This window comes from Aquarana catesbeiana, linkage group LG04, assembly GCF_042186555.1.
Source record: "Aquarana catesbeiana isolate 2022-GZ linkage group LG04, ASM4218655v1, whole genome shotgun sequence".
NCBI classification, from domain to species: Eukaryota; Metazoa; Chordata; class Amphibia; order Anura; family Ranidae; genus Aquarana; species Aquarana catesbeiana.
In genome coordinates, this window is record NC_133327.1 from 373,623,271 (window position 1) to 373,638,421 (window position 15,151).

At 41.5% G+C, this 15,151-nt stretch overlaps 1 protein-coding gene across 5 annotated transcripts in view; it reads right to left on the minus strand.

The window, feature by feature from the left end:
• The window catches only part of FYN (FYN proto-oncogene, Src family tyrosine kinase), a 322,979-nt gene that overhangs the window by 291,788 nt on the left and 16,040 nt on the right, over positions 1-15,151 (minus strand). The window contains exon 2 of one of the 5 annotated variants that reach the window (XM_073627099.1): positions 10,530-10,628. The exons of the other annotated variants lie outside the window; for them this stretch is intronic. The gene's annotated coding sequence lies outside the window, so the exon portion shown is untranslated. The remainder of the gene's footprint in view (positions 1-10,529; positions 10,629-15,151) is intronic. 5 annotated transcript variants of the gene reach the window in all.

Here is a 15,151-nt window from a genome sequence, read left to right on the forward strand (position 1 = left end):
GGATTGAATCGTCTATGGCTGGCTTAAGTCCTACCACTTATTTCAACAGTCAACTGTTGCAGTGGTGGTGGGGGGGGGAGTCACACTGCAAAGGTACTTTGCACAAGAATCCCCAAAAATTCACCTCTAAGAAAAAAAAAAAAAGGATTTTTGCTTGCACAATTGACTGAGGTGAACACAGCTTCACATACACTATATTACCAAAAGTATTGGGACGCCTGCCTTTACACGCACATGAATTTTAATGGCATCCCAGTCTTAGTCTGTAGGGTTCAATATTGAGTTGGCCCACCCTTTGCAGCTATAACAACTTCAACTGTTGTATACCAGCTTCTGGGAAGATTGTCCACAATGTTTAAGAATGTGTCTATGGGAATGTTTGACCATTCTTCCAGAAGCGCATTTGATCATCAGGCACTGATGTTGGAGAGAAGGCCTGTATTGCAGTCTCCGCTCTAATTTATCCCAAAGGTGTTCTATAGGGTTGAGGTCAGGACTCTGTGCAGGCCAGCCAAGGTCCTCCACCCCAAACTCGCTCATCCATGTCTTTATGGACCTTGCTTCATGCATTGGTGCGCAGTCATGTTGGAACAGGAATGGGCATCCCCAAACCGTTCCCACAAAGTTGGGAGCATGAAATTGTCCAAAATGTCTTTGTATGCTGACGCCTTAAGAGTTCCCTTCACTGGAACTAAGGGGCCAAGCTCAACCCCTGAAAAACAACCCACACCATAATCCCCCCTCCACCAAATGATTTGGACCAGTGTGCAAAGCAAGGTCCATAAAGACATTGATGAGCGAGTTTGGGATGGAGGAACAGAGTCCGGACCTCAACCCAATAGAACCCCTTTGGGATGAATAAGAGTGGAAGCCAAGCCTTCTTGTCCATATCAGTGCCTGACCTCACAAATGTTCTTCTGGAAGAATGGTCAAACTATCCCATAGACACACTCCTAAACTTTGTAGACACTCTTCTCAGAAGAGTAGAAACTATTATAGCTGCAAAGGGTGGGCCAACTCAATATTGCACGCTATGGACTAAGACTGGGATGCCATTAAAGTTCATCTGCGTGTAAAGGCAGGTGTCCCAATACTTTTGGCAATATAGTGTATTTACTATGGAAAGTGAACAGCCTCCACCCGTTTAGTAAAAGAATACCATAACATGTTTAATATACTGTATGTATTCATATAATATTATGCTAGCTTTGTGCAGTACTTATTGCCATGCATTTAATAAAAGTAAGTATTCCACTAAGTTTTGTTGCCACATATAACTTGGTAATGGACAGTCTTTCATGTTAAAAGCATACCCCATAATTTCATAATTCTTCCCACGCTAAACCTCAGAATAGCCATTTTTAGTGATCAAAAGCTACAGGTAGACCTAGAATTATCTGACTGGATCCTCCTGTAGATATAAAACCATTACACAGACTATTGTTCAGGTCCATTCACCGAGCAAAGGATCATAATTATTTTTGGAGAACTTCGCTTCATTTGTGTTTTACGTTCACTGAAGTAAATTAACATGTGCATGGAAAAAAAATGAACATTATCTTCTACCACCCAGTGTTAGATGTGACCATCCAGACAGGAGTTTTAAAACATAATTATTACTTTTAAATGTGTGCAATTACAATATTCAAGCTGCTTGGGTCTCATTGGCTCATTGATCAGCAAACCCGTAATGTAAAAGTACGAGGGCCGCCAATGCTCGCCTTTTCAGAAAATAAACGTTTCCTGGCTGACATGCTGAGCCAGAGGCTTCAGCATTTTGTAAGTCAATAAATCAAAATATGAATTCAGCTTAGGAGTTCTGTTGTCTTTCTGACTTTTCAATCTATCAATCGACTGAGCTCAGTGCTGCGTGATCCGTGCCGCAGTCAATAGAGCACAAAGTTCGCACATAACTGAGCTCAGTCGCAGAATTGTCGCTATCGTCGCTTTCCGTGTCTGATGACAAATTTCCTCACGAATCACTATCGCTCAATTCTGCAGGTGATTCTAATTTACTATCGCTGTTTTCAAGCTGGTCATGAACCGCTTTTGATGTAAAGGGACACTTTTTGGATTGCAGGGAACGGGGCCCCGAAAATTGATGCATTGGGCGGATGGTACAGCAGGAGGACATCACAGGATCCTAGGGACAAAGTAAGTAGCTGTACCTGGATACTGCCATGTAATCCCGAGTGTGGCTTGGGGTTACCGCTATTGGTACTGAAAATTAACCCCGAGCCACACTCAGGAATACCGCTAGGGAGGTTAAGGGAGCTGGTGCAGTGCAATGCCATTCATTATGACTGGCACCCCAACGCACCTTCTGACAGACGTGCACAATGTTTTGGCAGCGCACTGTACTGAAAGTTATTGCACTGCAATGCATGTCTGTGGGAGAGTGCTTAGTGTGTCATTTAGGCTCCATGAAGAAAATAGTATTATCTTATGTGTCCACACTATTGTAGGTAGAAGCCTTTTTCAAGCTTCAGCTTCTAGGAGCAGAAAAAAAAAAAACACTCTTGGGAGTGATTTGCCAGCAGAAAAAAAAAGCTGGCAGCTCCTAGAAGCTCTTTAATGCTGTTAACCGCTGTTAAGCACCGGTTTCAAGTGTTTTTCTTTTCTCTTTTGTTAGCCAGCGCCCTACTCCTTAGATTATTTATCGGCGGGAGCCTTTGTCATGTTCGGCCCTTCTTTCTTGTTTCCGGGTCGGCAGCCGGCGTTCGCCGTGATTGACGATGGATCTACACCAGGGGACGTTTTTCGTAGAGCGATCTGGTGCAGTGCATTTTTGAAATGTGACGCATGCACTAGTTTTGGTGCAATCCAGTGCAATATTGCACCGCACTGAATCGGACAGGAACACAGATCCTTTGCGATTCAGATGAGAACTGGCCCTAAGAAATTTTCTTAATAAGGCATCTTCTCTGCAGTATTTTATATTGTATCATAAACTTGAAATGGTCTATTAATCAGAATGAATACAAGCAGCAGTGAGCAGCAACTAGTTACTGTTAATGAAGTCAAACTATAGGCTCAATTCACTAAGCTAAAATGCTTGCGTTATGTGCGATAGAAATCATTATTTCCAACCATGTGACATTTTTAGGTTTCATTCTTTCCCATTGCTAAAAATAATGGTTGTTAAAGAGGTTGTAAACCTCCCTGCAGTACTTGTACCTATAGGTAGAATAAGGCTTACCTATAGGTACTGTAAATATCTCCTAAACTTGCCCTTAGGAGATATTGTAAATTTTTCCTAAACTTGCCCTTAGGAGATATTTAATGTATACTACGCCGATGATGTCATCGGTGCATGAGCTATGAACGAATGGCCGCCCGTGCAGTTTCTTCAGGAGCGAGTACCGTGACTGGTCCCAGAAGAAAGAGGCGATGCATACTAGCACATGATGCCTTTACTTTGCAGGGAAGGGGAAAACTTTTTTTTCCCCACAGAGTTGACTTCCTCTTTAAGGCAAATAATAATAGTTATTATGTGGATCTTAATGTGACCTAATTGTCAGCTCATTATAACAAAATAGTACAACTAGTTCACATTTCCCATTACAATTTGGAGGGGAGTTGCTGACTTCCTCTAAGATGAAATATTTTACTAAAGAATGTTGTATAGATTTACTTTCTGGTTGACTGAAGAAATTGAGTCTTAGCAGTGCATTAGACATACTAGCATAGTTTCCTAATTGTTTCAGATGGGACCAGGCTTACTATCTAAATACCATTTCAGCCCATTTGCTTTTTGAAGAATTTAGGACTCCTATTATTTTGTACTTCCTGAAGATGCTGATGAAAATCTTTAAAGCAAACCTTTTATTTTAAACTATGTTAACTGTCTTGCCGGAATAGATAAAAATGCACTCAAAAGCTAAAATTCTGACATTTCCCGATTAAAATGGAGCTCTAGAATCCCTCCAGTAGTGGTAATGGGTTTAAAAGCCTAGGAATTTTGTCTACGCTGGCCATACGCTAAATGGTCCTTTGAATGTTTGAAAAAAAGTCATTAGTACATACGATAATGCCTTCAGAGACATGACGAATGTTGTTTGAAAGTACTTCAAAATTCAGTTTGCTTTTAACATTTTTTTGGAATGAATTTCATTTCCGAAATAGAAGTCACATACACTGTTAGTTGTAGTTCATTGGAGAAAAATTTTCCATCCTGCTCCTTTGAACTTTCTTATCACTACGATCGAAAACGAACACCAATCTGACCCCACTAAAGGTTAGAGAATCAAATGAACTTTACCAAAAACAAAATTTTCCAACAAATTTCTACTAGTGTATGGCTAGCTTTAGAATCACTTAGAAGAGGAAAGTCAAAGTTCATTCCAGCTAATCCTACGGTTCAGCAGAAGTCATCTGAGCAAAGGCCTAAACCATCACTGGAAGGAATCAAAAGCAGCATTATCTCCAGGGAAGGTAAGTATTCCTGCAACTTTTTTATCTGTTTACACTTTATGTAGTCATTCCACCCAAAACTAGAAAATGCTAAACTAAAGACAAAACTTTTTTTTTTTTTTTTGTGGATAGAGAGGGAGAACACTTGTCAATTTTATTTGACGTCTGTGCCCCCCCGTAAGGGAGATTCAACTTCTCCATTTGTCCTGTTTACCAGCGAAAGTAGAAAAACAAATTTTGGGTTGTCCCCAGAAAAGTAATAGAGGGAAAATCTTCCAATGGGGATACTTCTGGTGACTTGGTGGTCCCCAAGGAATTCCCTTAATTTGTAGGGATTGCCTCCCACTTCCTGTTTGGCTATGGGACAGGAAGTGAAGGTAAATCTCCACAGCGGGACAAAGATGGAGAAAAAAACTGACAAGGGTTATAACCTCTTACTCTATCCAAATTATTTTTTAAAGTTTTGCCTATAGTTCTACTTTAAGGCTACATTCATACCTAAGCGTCACATTTTCAAGCATTTTTTCAAGTGTTTTGGTAGCAGAATTGCACGTCTTTGTAGCTTTTGTCAAGCGTTTTTCAACTAAAAACTGCTGCTGAAAAAAGGGCAGAGAACTGCTGTTTGAGTAGAGAACGTGCAACAAAATGCTTGAAAAAACGGTTAAAAAAACTCATGTAGCGCTTTTCAGGTGTTTCTATTGAAGTCTATGGGCAAAAAAAATGCTGACCTGAATGATTTTCTGCTTGAAGCTCGACAACGCTCAAATCAAATCCCATTCATTTCAGTGGCCCCTGTTCATATCTGAGTATTCTGTCGCCTGAAGCAAAACGACTGTCGCTCAAAAAAGTACATGAGCTTCTTTTTGGCAGATTGGGCCCCATAGACTTTAATGGGAAAGCCTGAAAATGTGCGACATGAGTGTTTTACAAACGTTTTGTCGCACGTTTTCTGCTCAAACAGCAGCTCTCCACCCTTAATTTACTCACCACTCCTCCCCCAGTGCTCTCTACTGGCTCAACAAAAACAACCAAAGCTGTAAAATGCTTGTAATGTGCTCCTAAACCGCCTAAAATACACTTCTAAAAACTCACAAATGAAAACTCCTGAAAGATCAACCAGCTTCTCAGGGGCTCTATGATCTCTTCACTCAAGTTCCTAGTTTTTCCTAACTGCTGCATTGAATACCAGGGGTCCTCATGTATCCTTTATCAATAAGTTGACATAAATGAGTATACACTAAATATACAGCAGGATTCCACTATCATGAACATGGCAGATAATTGACAATATGAAAATCTTGCTGCCGGTGATCTAAGACATATAGAATATATAGTAGGCGATTCAGCCTACAGGTGTCCACATATCTGCCTTGGGTGGACTGACCTTTTAACTAGAGAAACCTCCATTTTTAAAAATGGTATTTCTATAGATATAAGTTATTTTCCAAGCTGGATGCCAACTTAGATGTTCATGCTTTGACGGCCATAACATGGCTGTCATTGTAGGCAAGGTTACATTAACCATAAAGTTTTAAATGTGTACATGCTGGAACCTCCTCTCACCATAGAGGTGTATGAAGGTATCAGCTGACAGCTGTCAAAGAATGCAGATCTAGGTAGGCATCAAGTATGTTTCTGGAGTGTAATGCCTTTGGGTGTAAATCCTAAGGGGCCTGCTCCTCAAAAGCATTAGCCCCTGGTGGGTGGGGTGAAACATGTCAGGGGGCGTGGTCTGAGGAGCAGCATTAACTGAGGCTTTCACAATACATCCACACTAAGATCGGCTATGGTGGGTGCTGGTTTTATCCTTATATGTTCATTGCTCCCTGGATGAGTTTTTCCTACGTTGCCATCCCTACTAGCCTGAGTGCCAACAGGGTCTTATGCCTCAGCCTGAAGCAGCACCACCAAGCAATGGCCTTATTACAGGCATACCCCACTTTTAAGTACACAATAGGGTTTATTTACTAAAGCTGGAAAGTGCAAAATCAGGCTCACTTCTGCATAGAAACCAATGAGCTTCCAGGTTTTATTACCAAAGCTTAATTGAACAAGCTGGGGTTAGAAGCTCATTGGTTTCTATGCAGAAGTGAGGCTGATTTTGCACTTTCCAGCTTTAGTAAATAAATCCCATTGTGTACTTAAAAGTGGGGTATGCCTGTATTAGCAAAGTGCTGTTATCCACACTGACAAATCTGATTCGTTGGGGTTGATTTACTAAAGGCAAACAGACAGTGCACTTTGCAAAGTGCAATTGCACTCTGAAAGTACAGTTGCTCCAGTTGTACAGTTCTGCAGAAACTCTGCTGACTTCATCCAATTAAGCAAGAAAAAAAAATGCATTTTTTTTTATTCTCCTTGCACGTGATTGGGTATTGTTTGCAAAGTAAAGCTTTAACTCATTTACTAAGCTCTGGAGCAACTGCACTTTGCAAAGTGCACAGTCTACTTGCCTTTAGTAAATCAACCCCATAATTTTATGTCGCCAGAAATACCTGATTGGTCACTCCGGGCAACGTTTCCCCTTTTGTTACTGTCTAACCCATTCTTTTCAATAGCCCCCCAAGTGTAATTGTATTCACTGCCTTGTAACAAAATACCACAGTCAGTATTTACATGAAATTATTATTTGCATGAATTTGTTTGTTCTTCTGCCTTTGATATGGGACCTGCAGCCAGCAATTGCGGTAGATGGTGCAGATCTGTGACATCCACATACATACAAATGTGACAGAGGTGAGGATGTGGGCAGGTCTGCATTTATTAGCTGAAGAACTGCAATCCACAAGCAAATTTCTGCAGGAACCATGCTCTTATTTTCTCATATTTATACATTAGCAAACAAACTGACCTGAAAAACTTTGCTGCACTACTACTACTGAGTGTATTACATAAATCTATAAACATATTGATATCCATTAGGCCCCTTTCACACAGGGCGGTCACCGGCAGTGGATTTGCCCACTCAGTAGAGCTGCACGATTTTGGCTAAAATGAGAATCATAATTTTTTTGCTTAGAACAAAGACCATGATTCTTGCGGTGTAACATCATCTTTCACATTATACAAAAAAAATTGGGCTAACTTTACTGTTTCTTCTTTTTATTAATGAAAGTGTATTTTTTTTTTTTTTAAATGGGTTTTAAAGACTGCTGCGCAAAGTGTGATATAAAATATTGCAACAACCACCATTTTATTCTCAGGGTCTCTTCTAAAAAAAAAAATATATCAAGCAATTTTCTAGCAGAAAATAATGATTTTTTACTTGTAAGCAACAAATATCAGAAAAGGTTTAAATGGTGAAACCTTCCTCATTTACACGCCAGTTCTTTCCTTTGATGAAAGAACAAAAAGATACTTTGTTTCTACTTATTGTGTGTTGTGATAAAACTTGGCAGGCTGTCTGGATTTTTTTTTCTCCAGCTGTGAGAACTCTCTGCACTTACTAGAAAGAATCGTGACATGCTGTTTTGAAGATCGGGAAGGGAAAAAGATTGCGATTTTGATTCTTAACAATTAATCGTGCAGCTCTACCACTCAGTAGGTGATCTCTCTGCTGATCCCCACTGAGCGGGCGGATGACAGATCCGTGTCTGCTCCGCTAATGCAGAACAGACACAGCTCGCTGTTTTCTTTTACAAAGTATTTTATTTGTGGAAAAGATAAATTCAACAGATTAATTTGACAATTAGATAGTTATATTAAACATAGCACAGAGGAAAGGATCCCAACCAAGGGACGCAATAGGAATAATAGAAATGTCACCAATACAATGTAATATTAACTGGAGTCCTTGAAGGGGAGCACTCAGGGCTTCATGTTGGCGAACTAAAGCTTAGACTACTCGAATATTTGAACAAAACAAAACAGTTCAAATGAAAAATAGGCTGCCCATGTACATAAATATACTGTAAACAAATGGTGAGATATAATCACTGTAACCATCTTGGCCAAACCTACACCCGGCGGCCGAGTGAGTAACAATAATGGTTATGTATGGAAAGAATAGTGGTAGGGCGGAAACTGAAGAATAATAGGGAAAGAGAAGAGAAAAGGAAAAAGGGTCAAGAAAGGAAGGAAAGGGAGGGGTAGAGTCCAGTGGGGTGGGCAGCGGGAGACCTTTAAATTGAAAGAGGTCTATTATCGAACCTGGAAGGTTGGGTATATGTTAGACATGGTTGTCATACCTTGAGAATCTTACTGTGAGTATCTGAAGCAAGGGCTGTCAATTTCTCGTTGATCATGATATCGTTCATGCGGTGCTTAACTGCTTCAAAATTAAGCACAGGGGTCTTCCAGGCTCTCGCAATGGTCAACTTAGTTGCAGTGAAAAGATGCAGAGCCAGTTGGACAAAGCAATTCCGGGATTGGTTTACAAAGAAGGGCTTCATAGGGGTCTCTTTTAAGATTGGTATAAATCATGTTACAAAAAAGAGTATAGACCCTGACGCATAGTCTGCATACCTTTGAGAATGCCCACCAAATATGAGCCATTGTATCTTCCTGCGAGCCCAACCCGCTGTTTTCTATGGGGCGGTCGGATGAAAATAGACCACCTGTCTGTTTCCATCTGACTGTAATCTGATCCGATCCGCCAGACGGATGGGGAACAGATCCCCATCCATTTCAGATGCCAGCGGGTGTCAACGAATGTCCACCTCTCCATAGAGAAGCATGGAGGTTCCGATCAGGTCCGCCTGAAAAACTGTCTCAATTGGAACATCTGTGTGAAAGGAGTCTATTGCCCTGTACACACGGTCGGACATTGATCGGACATTTCGACAACAAAATCCATGGATTTTTTCCGACTAGGTGTTGGCTCAAACTTGTCTTGCATACACACGGTCACACAAAGTTGACGGAAAATCCGATCGTTCTGAACGCGGTGACGTAAAACACGTACATCGGGACTATAAACAGGGCAGTAGCCAATAGCTTTCGTCTCTTAATTTATTCTGAGCATGCGTGGCACTTTGTGTGTCGGATTTGTGTACAAACGATCAGAATTTCCGACAACGGATTTTGTAGTCAGAAAATTTTATAGCCTGCTCTCAAACTTTGTGTGTCGGAAATTCCAATGGAAAATGTGTGATGGAGCCCACACACGGTTGGAATTTCCGACAACAAGGTCCTATCACACATTTTCCATCGAAAATCCAACCGTGTGTACGGGGCATAAGGCTCATGTCAGACAGACAACTCTACCACTAGCCATCTTGCCACTGGCATTTTGTTAAAACTGCCTGTAGGTTCGCTAGGAGGCTGCCTGTCTGTCCATATGGAATGGCACCCTCTGTAGCTGAGGCAGTGAAATCTTGCTCCTATCACTAGTGATCAAGATTCAGCAGTGACATCTCGCTGCATCTGGCTACAGAGGATATCATTTCATAGGGATAGATAGTCTCTTTAGCTATCGTGACATTGGCGACTTGTCACTAACAGCAGAATTGCCCGTCCGGCGTCAGTTTTAAAATAGTTTGAAGAATTTTTTTTTTACCCTAATGCATTCTCTGCATTAAGGCAAAAAACCTATGCACATCAGCCGTGGCAAATACTTACCTGAGCCTGATCGTGATCCAGCACTGTGCTCGAGAGCAGTGACTCTCTCTTCACTCTCTCTCTCCTTACTGGACCTGGAGGAAGCAGTAAGAGCCATTGGCTCCTGCTGTTGTCAATCACAGGCTATGAGGAGAGAATGGGGGTGGGGCTGAGCTATGCTCTGTGTGTCTATAGACACACAGAGCGCGGCTCGGGGTTGAGGCTGCACGAGTGCTTCCATAACAAGAGGCTTGTGGCTTGGGGGCATTCAATAGGGGGTGGAGCAGCATCAGCGAGGACCCCAGAAGAAGAGGATTGGGGCTGCTCTGTGCAAAGAACAGTATGACATGATTGTTATTTTAAAACAATAGCTTACAATTACTTTCATTTTCTTAGAATAATTTTAATATTAGCCTCCACAACACCTACAGAAACACTTTCACTATTCAGTACAAAGTGACAGTGTCTGCTGATAGCTCATCCTCAGCAAGGTCTGCCCAGTGCTCACCCATCTGTGCTCGCTCACCCCTTCCCTACACAGGTGTACATATTGAGTAAGCTCTGGTGTCAGGACTTACCTAGATGGATGCCCTTTTTTTACAAGAGAGTGTTTAAGACTGGCACTGTCCTATTTTGTGCCATCTCTTGAATGCAGCTAAGTCTTGCATTCCTTGTACCTGGAAACAGACACAACTCCCTTCAGTGAGATTGTAGCTTAGGAAGGTGGAAGAATTGAATCAGATGGAAGATTTCGTTTGGACATCTCGGCAGAAACGAGAGCTATATATACGAAAACATGGTCTTTATGGAACACTTTTATTAATTCAGAGAAAGGAAGGCCTCTCATTGATGTGAGCCCTACTAGTTGAAGGAATTAGGTATTGGGCCCTCTATTTTGACCGGTTCTGGAGTGGAATGTGTTCCCCCCACCATCCTTTGGCGATGAGGAGGGGGTGGGGGTCGAGGGAGGGGAGGGGAAGATTTTTATTTTATTTTATTATTTTATTTATTTTATTTTTTTCTGTTTGGGGGGGGGAGCCGGCTTGATACCTTACTACATGGGGATTACTTCCGTGGGTTATGACTGCGCATGATCTTGGATCTGGGGTTACGTGCTTTTTCATGACCAAGATGAGACAGCGATCCATATGTTTCATTGCTATATATTTACCATGTTATTTCAGATTGGACTTAATTCCTAGTTGTGTACCATTTGACCTTATGTTTTGTTATTAGTATATCAGTTATAGATGTTATTCATGGAAGATGTCATTCTTGTCCTTTTGTTAAAATAAAGAAATAAAAAAAAAAAGACTGGAACTGTCTTGTAAGGATGGTCACTTGTGTCCCATACCTAAAAGGCTTTATTCCATCAGAAAGTATGGGAGTGAGGATTACCTAGCCCGGGATGGTGGGATAAAAGTGGACACTGATGCCTTTCTGTAAATATGCAAAGTGACATTATCTATTCAAAGGAAACCAATTCTGAGATAAGTATTAGGCTTTCATTGCTGACCTTCTTTTGAATGTTAGCTGCCTGACTGTCTTTGGCATCAGTATTCTTTGATTCATTGACCTGGAACAAACATACAAAGCAATTCAGAACTCCTGATCATGTTTGTACCAGACAGATGATTTAGAAAGTACTGAAGCCACAGTATCAGAGAATGCCAGTCAGAGTTTTCAAAAGGAAGGATCACCAGTGGGAGGCTAATTTTAAATTCTCTATAGCAGTCTGATGTAGCATACTAGAAATGAGTGAATCCTTACAAATCTATTCCTCTCTGTGATCTGATAATAAAGCTTAGGGTTAAGGCTGGAACACACGGACCGAATATCATCCAGTATCAGCCGCTTCTACAGAAACCAGCCGTAATTCGTCCCGTGTGTATAGCAGCCTGTCTACAAAAGCCAGGCGTTTGTCAAACACACATGCTGGAATACCAGCAGCCGACCGGCATCTGATCAGCGCTCACAGCCAATGGCTGCGAGCGCTGACCGGTGTGTTCTAGCAGGGCGGTAGTGCCGTCAGAACACAATATCTCAGCGGAGAGATCGCTGTACTAACATAGCATAGCCTGCTGGATTGAACAAAACAAAGCCTACCTGGGTGTACCAGGCTTTAGTCAGGATTGTTACATATAGAAAAACAGGGAGGGCGCACCGACCTTGCGCATTACCAAAGATAAATTTTATTCAAATAAAAGTCATACTCACAAACAAACGTTAAAAAGAAGGCTTAACATTGCTCCAAGAATTCGGAACTGTGTCTTCTAGACACCTGCAACCTGGACCGGGTATTAGGAAGAACCAGATGGTATCGCAAATGGCTTACGCATTATGAGGGAGTACCCTCTTCATCAGAGCCTCAGATTTAGTCAGGATTGTTGGTGGTTACAAGTTAGTAGTATAGAGCCATTGTAGGATATAGCAGGAGTGAGCACATCTTTTAGAGAAAAAAAAAAACAGTTTCTCTGTTAGAATATGGCAACCCTTGGCAAATCTGGCTTTATCCAATTCATTTCACTAATCTCTGGCCAGATCATTTGGACAAATACATCCGGCTTGACCCAGCAAGTCATTGGTGTGGATCATCCTGTACATTAATGCTTTCTAAACCAATATTTGATATATCTATATATATAGATATATATATAGATATCTATATATATAGATATATATATATATAATTATACTAATCAATCTGTAAAGCTGCCTGTTGATGATCGGCTCAGGCTATAACGTGTTTTTTTCTTTCTACAGTATATGTAATCACTTGCTTCACTGCAGCATTACTTGGCAAAATAGCCTATTTCCTTTCTTTCTGTGTCACAGCTGACATGTATGATCCGTTGGATTTAATACATGATAATGAGATGCCATTTATGATGTAATGGACTGTGACCTTGATTGAAATAATTATTATATACGCCCAGAAGGTGAATGTGGAAAACGCCTCAGTGAAAATCACTGCAGATCATAACAGTGCCCACCTTGTAAAGTGACGTGTGATACTTGTGAAAACGAAGCATTAAAAATAGGCTCCCTATTAGTAATACAACGTACATGTCATATTGGAGAGTAAGCTTAAATACATGTAAAGGAGCTGTTTTAACTGACAAAGGATTTGTATTTTTGTCCATCCAGTCATGTGATTTACATAGCTCTGCCACACATCACAGCCATGTCTGCAAGGACAGGAGACTTCCTGCAGTTATATACCATTTAAGGCCTCATGTACACAGGACGTTGTTCAACCTGTCCTGAACGATTTAACTTGACAGCTAGAAACTGGCGTCTAAAAACGGCCATTTAGCTGCGTTTACATGCCGCGTTTAGCCGCGTTTGCGTCTAGAAAAAAATAAATAACCAAAAATGAAAAATGCCTGTAAACGAAACGCGAGTTACCACGTTTAGCCACGTTTGGCGTTTGAAATGCCTCTAAAACACTGCTTCTGAACACATTTTTTTGGGTTCCAAAAAAAGCCTCTAAACGCAGCTGCCTAGAAACAACTATAAACGACCCTGTGTACATGTACTGATAAGATAACATAGAGGAGAGTTCAGGGGCAGTTGAAAAAAATGCCCAACTGCTCCTAAATGTCCGTTTAGCAGCAGCAATGTACATGAGGCCTAAGGCCTCAATCCTTCCCCATCCTAGTAAGTAAGGGTCAGTAAGGGTCCATGCACACTAGGAGCAGAAAAAAATGGCAGAACCTCTAGCACATGAGTTTATTGGCATTTGCTTTTATAAGTGTTTTTTTTTTTCTAAAACATTCCCCTCTGCTTATTTTTCATTATAATCAATGTACACTTGAAAATGCTGTATGCACTTAAACGCCACATTTATGATTGTTTAGCACTTTTTTTCGGCCTGAAAACCCCTCTCAAAAATGCACGTGATGGGTTTTTTTTCTGTCTCTAAACCCTCTTTTTAAAATATGCCTCTAAACAGCCTAATGTGCATGGACACATAGGATAACATTGAGCTGCTTCCACAGGCAGGTGAAAAAAAAAAATGTGAAATCCCACATAGAAGCAGCATTTTTTAAAGTGATATTAAATGTTCTTTTTTTTTTTGTTTTTAAATATCAAACATGTCATAGTTTCCAGTTCTGTGCAGAGGTTTTACACAGAGCAGCCCTGATCCTCTTCTCCTTTCTGGCGCTCCTGGCCCCTCCCCCTTGACCAGTAACCCCAATAGCAAGCTGTTTGCTATGGGGGCACTGGTGAGTACTTACTCCCGAGCCCCGCTCTATGCCTCCATAAGAGGCATAGAGCCATGGCTCGGCTCTGCCCTCTGCTCTCTCCTCATTGGCTTACTGACTGTGATGACAGCAGTGGGAGCCAATAGCTCCACTGTTGTGTCTCAGCCAATGAGTAGAGAGAGACCCGGGACAGGGGGCTCAGGTAAGTATTAGGGGGGACTGTGGGGGGGAGCAGCACACAGAAGGTTTTTTACCTTCATGCATAGAATGCATGAAAGTAAAAACTTTTAGGCTTTACAACCACTTAAAGCCCAGTGTGCATGGACCCTGAAAAGAGAGGCTTTTTTCTCTGCTCTCTCTTTTCTTATCAATATTATAAATCCCCGCTGCTTTCTCTCCTCTCCATCCAGTGCCGCAAGGGCAGACCAGACGGATTCTTATTGGTCAGCGCCATCCAAGTGGCTGAATCAGAAGACTAAAGCTGATCATACACTAATAGATTCCCGAACAGTGCCTGAAGCTTACTGGGCACAGGTGCTGTTTGGATTATAGTTTTCGGCCTGGTTCCTGCAACAAAAGTCAATTGAGTAACCAACTTGTCGAGCCAGTTGGGCCACCCACTGTTAAAATTTCAGCCGATTCCTCTAAATTGGCCAAAATTCTAACAGTGTATGTCCAGCTTCAGGGTGCCATTAACTCATACTCAGGAACAGACAGGAAAAAAAGTGGGCTTTCCAAGTGCCCCTTCCCCACGAAAAGGCATACCTACATTTCTTTTAAGTTAATTAATTTGCTGCTTTGTACCTCTGTTATCATTCAAGAAGTTGCCGAAACCATCGCTGTACTGGAAAGTGGGATCCAAGAGGGGGCCTGTTGGACTATGAGGCCAGTACCATAAAGAAGTGAGGGGGAGGGTTATTAGCGGGGACAAGGCTTTTCAGTGTGTGTAGCAATGCAGTCCTGTGAGGCCGCTGGGGTGACTAGACTGCAGT